We start from the raw sequence: 8,692 nt of genomic DNA, 5'->3' as shown, positions 1-8,692 counted from the left end.
CAACCAGGGCCTTCCCTAGTTTGGGGCCTCGCCAAGACTTAAGCTGAAAGCAAAGCTAGAATAAGACTTGGCCCCAGGGTGTGGGGGTTTCTGGGCCTCAATCCAGCTGACTTCACTGCCTGCTGTTTGCCCTAAATTTCCCCACCTCCACCCTCTCAACCCCACACTGCTTTCTTCTTGCTCCCAATGGGAAAAAGGACTCTTGCTTCGACTTTCTTTTCAGCTGGTAACTTGGCCTTTAGTGCGGTGCCCCCCACCCCAGTGTCAGCTGCAAGGTCGAGCTAGGGCAGCCCCCTCTAGCCTAGGCCTGTAGAAGCTGTGGGTTCACAGTGGGGAGTGAAAAAGCTGGAGTTAATGAAGACCAGCTGCTAGTCTGGATTCTGCCTACAGCTAGCTGGAGGCCAGCCTTTGGTGGTGGTTGATGGGGGGTGGGGTGACCTCCATCCATGGGCACAACGATATCCTGTGGCAGCAGCTAGGCTTGTGCTTCTCTGAGCTTAGTTTTATCCTTAGTTTGTAAGAGAGTAGTCTGTTTCCTTCTCCCTACTCCTCTTCCCAAATAACACTCAGCTCTTATTGAACTTTATAACTGTAGTGGTGGCCCAGCTGAGATCTGAGGATCTCCAAGCCCTTTTGTAAACACTCATTAACTGCCTGGGAAGAACGAAGAGCCCTGTTTAACAGCTGGGAGAGAACTGAGGCACATTAGGGTGAAAGGCTTGACCTAAACTCACCCCATGGACTCCACCCTGGGGCCTCCCATCCTTACTGCCCAGCTCCTTTTCTGAGTTCCTCCTGGAAGACAAAAAGAGGTGTGGAGGCATTGCTGGTGTCTTCTAGGGAGAGGCCATGCCCTCTCCTCTCAAGTCTGTCCCTGACTTCCTCTGGCCCTTATGACATTTTCCCTGATCTGCTGCTAGAGATATGTGCAACTCTCCTTGAAAAATGTTCTCAGTCCACAACTTCAGAATTCTTATCCGTCTTTCTCTTGCTCATCTAGCCCGCCAAACCTGAATTCTCTCTTTGAGCTACTGAGAAGATTGGCTATACTAAACTGAAACAGTGACCTTGAAGTTGATCTATTGTTTTGAGGTCCCTCTGCCCTATATTTATCCAGAATGGTACGTAGGAAAGTATTCTCTCTTTAACTTGTTTATTTTGGTCATAAAGATTCGGACCTTATTGAGGGCTGGGTAGAGGCCCTACTTGACCTCTAGGTTCTGCATCCTCCTCTTCCACTGACAATTACCATTTCCAGTAATAGATATAGCCCAAGGTCCTTTTTTGTTTTTTCTTCTCTAACCCCACCTGCTTTTACTTTTGCCTATATATTTGCAGACCCCACACACACCCAGATACACACAACATTGGTCCTACCTGTTTCCAGCTGCCATCTAAGTTAGCCGGCACATTTTACAGGCTGAAAATCTGTTTTTTTCCCCCGCTGGATGGATGGCCTGCCTCCTAGGCACTTGAGAATAATTAGGAGGGATGAAGAGACTTCTGCAGTCCACAAGGAAGAGGACAGAAGTGAGCATCCAACCAAAAGAAATGCTCCCTTCCCCAAATTTCTAGCTAAATGCCTCAGCGGGAGTGGCAGGGAAAGAGATCTTAACCCCACCTCTAGCACCAAAACCTAAGTCCATCTGCTGAGGGCAGGCAGGAAGAAATGTCTATTTTCTCCTGTTTTATGTCATCCTATCCTTGTTATCCATGTGCTGTGTATTTGAGACTGGGAACTGTTCCTGTCCCCAGCCGGTGATCAGACCCCCATCTTTGTTCCAGTGCGTTATTTCTCCCCCATCAGTCCTCCACTCTGCGCCGGCTGACCCAGTCAGGGCTGGTGTAAGAGGGCGGGGAGAGCCTTCTGTTCGGCGAGTGGGCTTTAGGACCCAACGGGAACCCGTGCCTCTTGCAGCAGCCTAACCCAGAAGCAGGGGGGAATCCTGAATCGAGCTGAGAGGGCTTTCCCGGTTCTCCTGGGAACCCCATCGCCCCCCTGCCAGCACACACCTGACCAGGTAGGACCATGCACACCCCTTCCCAATTCTTCCTTGGCCGCCTTTGACTCTGGCCTCTGCTTCTGATCTAACCGTTTCCCTCTTGCCAGTTCTGGCTTTCCCCGTCCCTCCTCTCCTGTCACTCACCGTAGTCCTGGGAGGTGGGAGCCTCGGAACAGTAGGGTGTCTGAAAGCTCAGAGCCCCCTGCACCCTCCAGCGCCTTTCCCACATTTCTCCTGAGGCAGTTCTCGTTCTCTAGCTAAGAGTGGGGAGTAGGGGGAAGGTCTGCCCAGGCCCACGCCCTTGCACCCTCCTTTGCAGTATTGCCTAATACCCCTTCCCCCACCTCACCTAGACTGGAGAATTGGCAAGTGCTGGGGTAACAGAGAGAGGAGAGAGGCAGAGAGGGACCTGAGCTTTCCCGAGGGATTTCTTTCTTGCTTCCTAGCCCAAAGAGCTCAGGACTTTGCCCCCCACTCCCTACTCACCTTGTAGGGGAACTAATATCCCCTTCCAGGTTCATCTCACATTTGGGTGGCCAAGGGCTTTGCAGGAAGGTAGTGGAGGTTGTGAGCATTTTGGTGACCTTTTCCTCTGGGAAAGTTCTTTCAGCTTATAGCCCCCATCCCTGTCAACATCTCAACACCTACTGCAGAAGCCCCCCCCCACACACACCCCTGTGTGTGTGTGTGTGTGTGTGTGTGTGTGTGTGTGTGTGTGTGTGTGTTGACAATGTGGTTGTAAGATCTAGAAGCTTTGGATAGAGGTGGCTCCAGGCATTGAAAGGGAGGGATACCAGAGTGTGGCCCAGGCTAGAACAGGCTCAGTCCAGATGGCTAGGGAAGGGGGTGTGGACCAGATTGAGGAGGTCACCCAGCCTTGCCAGCTGCCTGAGCTCCTTTACTTTCAGAGTCTCAGGCTCCTGGTGTTTCTCTAGAGCTACAAGGTCCCTAAGCTTCTGCCCCCTGCCCCCACATGCTCTCGGAGAGGGCTAGATGGCACCTACTGTTTACAGTGGCGTATTTTTCTCCTGTGGTGGGCAGACAAGCCCTGCTCTCTGATGATCTAGGGCATGCCATTCTGGTTTTGTGGGTTTATAGGAAGGGTGTACACTGTCTGAGTTACTATGTGTGAGTGTATATCGTGCTTCTGGGGGTAGTAGACTGGGGAGGGGGTGATAGAACAGACTGGTCACACTGCGGGAACTCCTCTAGTTCTCAGTATATGGTAGGGGTGGGTTGCATGTCCCCATCTGATAGCTGTGTCTAGGTGTGGGGTGTGCTCTGCATTCTTCCATGGCTCCCCAGGTCCCCTAAGGGTTGGTTTTGAAGGACAGGGTAGATAATGGAGTGGCTTCAGACTTCGTTCTGGTCTTGATCCAAGGAGGAAAGTAGAGATTCTGAGTGTGAGCAGTGGACTGGGAATCAGAGGCCTGACCTGGAGACTTAGCCTGGTTATTTAACTATGTGTGTTTATGTAGGTCTTCCCCTTTGCTAAGCCTCAGTTTCTTCATTTGTAAAAATGGCTATCAGTAGCAAGCAGGGACACTGCCACCAAGACCTCACAGATAATGTATTGTAAAGCTCAGTCCAAATGGTAGTAATGGCTGGGGGGATCTAGGATGGAATCCTCTTCCTAAATCTAGGTCAATCTCTCTGCCTTCAGTTTTCTTCCCTCATCCTTTACCCATCTGGGAGATGGAGAAACCAGGCAGGGCTATTGCCCCGGGTACTGCAGAATTCCCCTGCAGGTTGTAGCTGTTGCCAGAGCACCTGTGGTCAGAGAGTACAGATCTCTCCACCAGGCATTTCTTCCTCTGGGGCCCCATACTTTCTCCCCTGAGCCATGTCTCTACCTTTCTTCTGCCATCCCTGCTTGGCGTCCTTGTCTCTCTCTCCCCTGCCCAGTGGCCTCCTTGTCCGGCTCACTGGGCAGGAGCCCTAATCGGATTCGACAGCTGAGATATGTGTGGCGGCTAAGAGCAGGCGGGAGGGAAGCCAGTGGGAGGATGGTATGAGGACTGCCCCTGGCACTGCCCCGGCCTCCCAAGCACCACCTTGGGCCTGCTGATTTCTTACTTGGCTTGGCCCCAAGGAGGGGGTGCCAGAGGAAGCTCAGGAATGAACAGGCTGGGGTCTGGAGACTAGGGGAGGAGGAAACACACCAAGGTCCTGAGGACCTGGTTGATATTTGATGGCCTTAATGTCAGTATCTCTGACTCTGATAAGGAGGAAAGGACAGCGATGAGCCAGGCAGCCCCCACCCTCGCCACCTCATTCCTGTAGCCCCACTTTCTTCTTTCTTCTTGTTCAGAAATGTGTTCATTTTGCCTCATCTAGCTCCTTTGGCCAGTACCTTCTTATGGGTCACATCTGGGAGCTTCTCGGGGTGCCACATGTCTGCCTCAATCTGGGCTGTTTCCTCCCCTTCAAGGTATTTCACTCTCTCTGGGCTGGGTGCCAGGACTCCTGGGTTTCCCGCCTGCCTGTGGTGCAGGGCTCCCCTGCAGGGCTCCAGAGAGTCGCTTAGCTGGTTTCCTTCCTCCTGTGTGGGGAGGGCCTTCCCCTAGGGTTGGGAGGTGTCAGGAATCCCAGGTGGGATGGTGTGGGGGCACAGTAGCCTCTGGCACTGTAGCACCCCAGCTTCTCCCTCCTAGCCTCTGACTCAGCTTGGGGGCAGCACATGCCCAGCCTAGCAGGCATGGCCTATTCTTGCCTCCAGGCTCTGTCTTTACAGAAGCCTAGATCTTCTGCTCTCATTTTTTAGCTTTTTTTTCCCGTGATATCTTGGGGTGGCTATCAAAATCCCTGAGTTTTGGGGAGCAAGGGACTAACATAATTGAGGCTGAGGCACTATTTTGTCTTCCCTCCAGCTGGGCCAGGATGAAGGAAACTGTCACAACTTCCCCACGCCAATTCCTTCTGCCCTCAAAAGACCAGTCAGTGGAGCCAGGCCCTGCCCTCTGGGTACCCACAATGTGGTTGGCACTGATTTGTCAGAAATTGGGAAGGTTTCCCTCTAGACCACTTGCCTCCTTTCTCCTCCTCCTGCAGGGTAGGGGCAGCTCTGTGATTGCAGGCACTTATGAGCAGGACTCCCCCCTAGGGAAGGGGTGTGAGATGCCCCCAGGATGGCCAAGTTGGCACTAGTCCCAGGCTGGAGTACTGGACATGATTCTGACCTGGGAGTTACTGGGGGGAACGCAGGGCATGGGCCTCCCTGCCCCCCTCATTTCCTGCTCTTTGGGCAGCTGTGGGCGAGAGAGGCTGCAGGGACTATTTTTAGTTGGTCAGTCCCCTGGCAGGAGGGACGTGCAGAAAAGCACGGGGCAGGCAGAGGGGCTGGCCAAGGTGAGGGCAAGCAGGCAGGCAGAGGAGTGAGGAAGAGCCAGAGGGGCAGAAGACGGAGCAAGGAGGCATGTGGAGCAGGGGGAGAATCTTACCAAGAGGGGCTTGAACCAGGTAGTTGGGCTGGACTGGACTGGGTAGAGGAGTCCTGGCACCCTTCAGGGTTTTCTTTATCCAACTGGACTCAGAGCTTGAAGGGGTTTTAGAGGCTACCTAGGCAATCCTTTGCCCTTGCAGAGAAGGAAACTGAGGCCTAGAGAGGACACTCAATCAGTCATTGGCTATGTTGAGACCTGAACCCAGGCCCTCCCTTTGCACCATTTTTCTGTTGTCATGGTTCCTCACCACACCTCAGTGTGCTTCCCTCCCATACTGCAGCAAGGAGGACCACGAGCCAGACACACCTGGTCCATTTCCCCCTCTGCTTGTTTGTGCAGGGTCTCTGTAAATCCTAGCTTGGTTTGTTTATAAGTCTCTCCATGTGGAGAGAGTGTGTCCAGGCTGGAAGGAGGTCAGAGTTGGGTTTATTTGGGTGGCCTGTGGCCACTGGTGTGAATGGAGGTGCTGGATAGGTTCCAGCAGGCTCACAGGCTGGTGAGCTCTGGGGCTAGGAGATACCTTACAGAAGGGACGTCCAGACTCCCCAGAGCCCTTTGTGAGCCCTCCTCCTGCCCTGCTCAGGACCTGTGGGTCATAGGGGTTGTTTGCCAATCTCCCTAACAAAAGAAGGGAGCAGGGCTGAGGAGTAGGCAGATTACTACCAGCTTCTGATCACTAGTCAGAAGGGGGCCCCCCTGAGGTTAGTCCCCTGGTAGGGGGAGGCAGGGAAAGTTGGGGCAAGTTAGGGTGTGTATGGGGAGAAAACTCACTAGATAATTGTGGTCCCTCAGAATTCAGTCTGCTTTCTGTCTTCTGCCTCATCCTCTCCCCAAGGGCCACCATGTTGTACAGCAGCAGGGGAGCTATTCCATATACTATGATGTGAATGGCGCCCCCTGGGGTTGTTCAAGGCAGCATGCCTGTGTAGCCAAATGTGGTGCATCTGTCCCTGACCTTCTTCCTTCAAATTCAGACCCAGCTGGAAGGAAGTGTTCCAGATATGCCTTAATCTGACACCCTCTTCCCTACCCTACCTCATGCCACTCAACATCTGTTCCTCTGCTGCCCCCCGCAACCTACCAAGCAGGTCTTGGTGCACCACCATTTGTGGAACAGGAACCCCTCCCCTTCTCTTCACTTAGTTTCTGTGTCTCTGGGGGGCTGATTTATCATGCCCCCCATCACTATTGTGAGAAATCAATAGTGTAAATGGATTAAGGCTATTCAGCCTGTCAACTCCCCTTGGGCCCCACCAACTCTTCAGGGACTTGTGGAGTTGCTCAGTACCCTTCCAGCTCAGCATACACATATTTAGTGGTTGTAGCCAGAGCACTGAGCACAGGAATTACTTTTTCTGTTCGTGTCTTTCTCATTCTCGCTCATATACTGTGCTGGTCTTAGCATGACAAATACTCTTGAACATTTATTTTCTAGCTTGGGTGGAGGGGCTAAGGGGCAGTAGGCTGCCACCCAGAGGTGGGGAGGGAGGCCAGTGGGTGAGGGAGAGATGGCGGGTGGGGGGTGGGGCAGTGGTGGGGACTAGCTGGGGAAGGGATTGGGTGTCAGCCCACCCTATCACCTCACCTCTGGTAACTCAATCCCTGCACCCCACCCTCCTGATTTCCCTCCTGCTCAACAACTTCAGTAGCTGCTGGCAGAAGCAAGGCTGGCAGAAGTGTGTATGAGTGCATGTGTGTATGGGGGGAGAGGGTGAGAGGGGCTGTGGGGGCAGGGAGTGCTGCCAGGACATGTTAAAGGAGACTCACAGCCTGGGTACAACTTGGGTGGCAGGAGGAGGTGGGGCTGGTGGGAGAGTGGGTGGTGAGTGATAGGCAGGCTGTAGTGGGGGCAGGGCAGCCCAGGGGTCTCACAAAACTTGTTGGCACCGAAACAGGGCCTGGTGTGGTGGGGGTGGGCAGTGGTGAGGGGGTAGGGTCTGGCACAGCCATTGTTGGCCCCAGAATGCCAGGAGGCCTGTTCTTCACCAGGGGGCGCATGTAACCATGGAGGGACAGTCTGCCCCTGTCTCCAATCCCTGGGCTGTGCCTGCTGGGCATCACAGTCTCGGTGGTGACTAAGTCACTTCTGTCCTGGGGCTGGCAAGGTGCCAGGCTCCGCTCTTCTCGGTAGGTGAGTCATTGCCCTGGCATCTCCCCCGGATGAAGCTGAGTCACCCAGCCATGCCTGCTAGGCAGGTGGGCACCAAACTTGTGGTGGGGGTGGAGGGCTATGTGTGCAGCCCCCAGTGTCTTCTCTGCTCTTTCTCTGGCATGTCCTGGCCCCACCAGGCAAGGATGTCGCTTCTCCCTTGTGATCCATTGAGGAGTAAAGGAAGGGGTAGCAAGGCACAGAGTGGCATGATACATGTTTGATTGGAGTAAATAGGAGTAGGGAGAGTTGAGGAGGGAACATTGATTGTGCTTTATATATATATATGGATTTATTTTATATATATACATATATATGAATTTTATTTTAACAAAAAAGAGACAGGGTCTTGCTATGTTGCCCAGGCTGGTCTTAAACTCCTGGACTCAAGCAATTGTTCTACCGTAGCCTCCCAGAGTGCTAGGATTAAAGGTGTGTGCCACCATACCTGGCCTGGGTTTGAGTCCCAGCCCTGCCACTGACAAGCTGTATGACCTTGAGGAAGGCAATTTTCTTTTTGAGCCTCAGTTTTCTCATCTGTGCAATGGCAACAGGAGCCTGCCCCTTTAGGACCTGTGAGAATGAAATGGAGTGGGACTATTAAGGTACTTGTGGGAGGAACTCCTTTTGGGATGAGCAAGGAGGCTTGGGAAGGGAAGAGGAGTCAGCTGGAGCTGGTTCCAATAGGAAACTCCCACACCATCCTGGTGGTCTTGGAGGGCCAATTGCTTCTCATCCTCTCTTTAGACTATCACTTAATGCTGTTCTTCAGGAGTTCCCACAGGCTGTGAGAGGACAGCCTTGTTGTACTAGCAGTGTGGGCCCCCCAGGGTATCTCAAAGCTATATATTTTTTATCTCTTTTTGACTACTGAGAACTGTCACCGTCCCTGCTACCTGTCCAGCCTCTCTTCCTTCTCTTCTTCTAGTTTGAAGAGGGATCCTTGTTTTGGGAAACCAGTGGCTCAGGCTCCTCCCCTAGCCTATCTCCCAGTGCACGGAACTGGTAGGCCCCAAGGAGCGTCCCTCATAAAGAGTGAGGTGCCCCTGAGCCTGTGACTTTTCTCTCTCTGCTAGTTTCCTGCTGCTTCTTGGGCA

General features: G+C 53.1%; 1 protein-coding gene across 1 annotated transcript in view; it reads left to right on the top strand.

The window, feature by feature from the left end:
• Positions 1 to 1,901: 1,901 nt before the first annotated feature.
• The window catches only part of RARA (retinoic acid receptor alpha), a 46,832-nt gene continuing 40,041 nt past the window's right edge, over positions 1,902 to 8,692 (top strand). The window contains exon 1 of the mRNA XM_032279752.1: positions 1,902 to 2,021. The gene's annotated coding sequence lies outside the window, so the exon portion shown is untranslated. The remainder of the gene's footprint in view (positions 2,022 to 8,692) is intronic.

This window comes from Sapajus apella, unplaced genomic scaffold, assembly GCF_009761245.1.
Source record: "Sapajus apella isolate SASKATOON/1434 unplaced genomic scaffold, GSC_monkey_1.0 scaffold12, whole genome shotgun sequence".
Taxonomy (NCBI): domain Eukaryota; kingdom Metazoa; phylum Chordata; class Mammalia; order Primates; family Cebidae; genus Sapajus; species Sapajus apella.
Note: the sequence above shows the minus strand (reverse complement) of the source record. Positions and strands in the feature narration are given on the sequence as shown.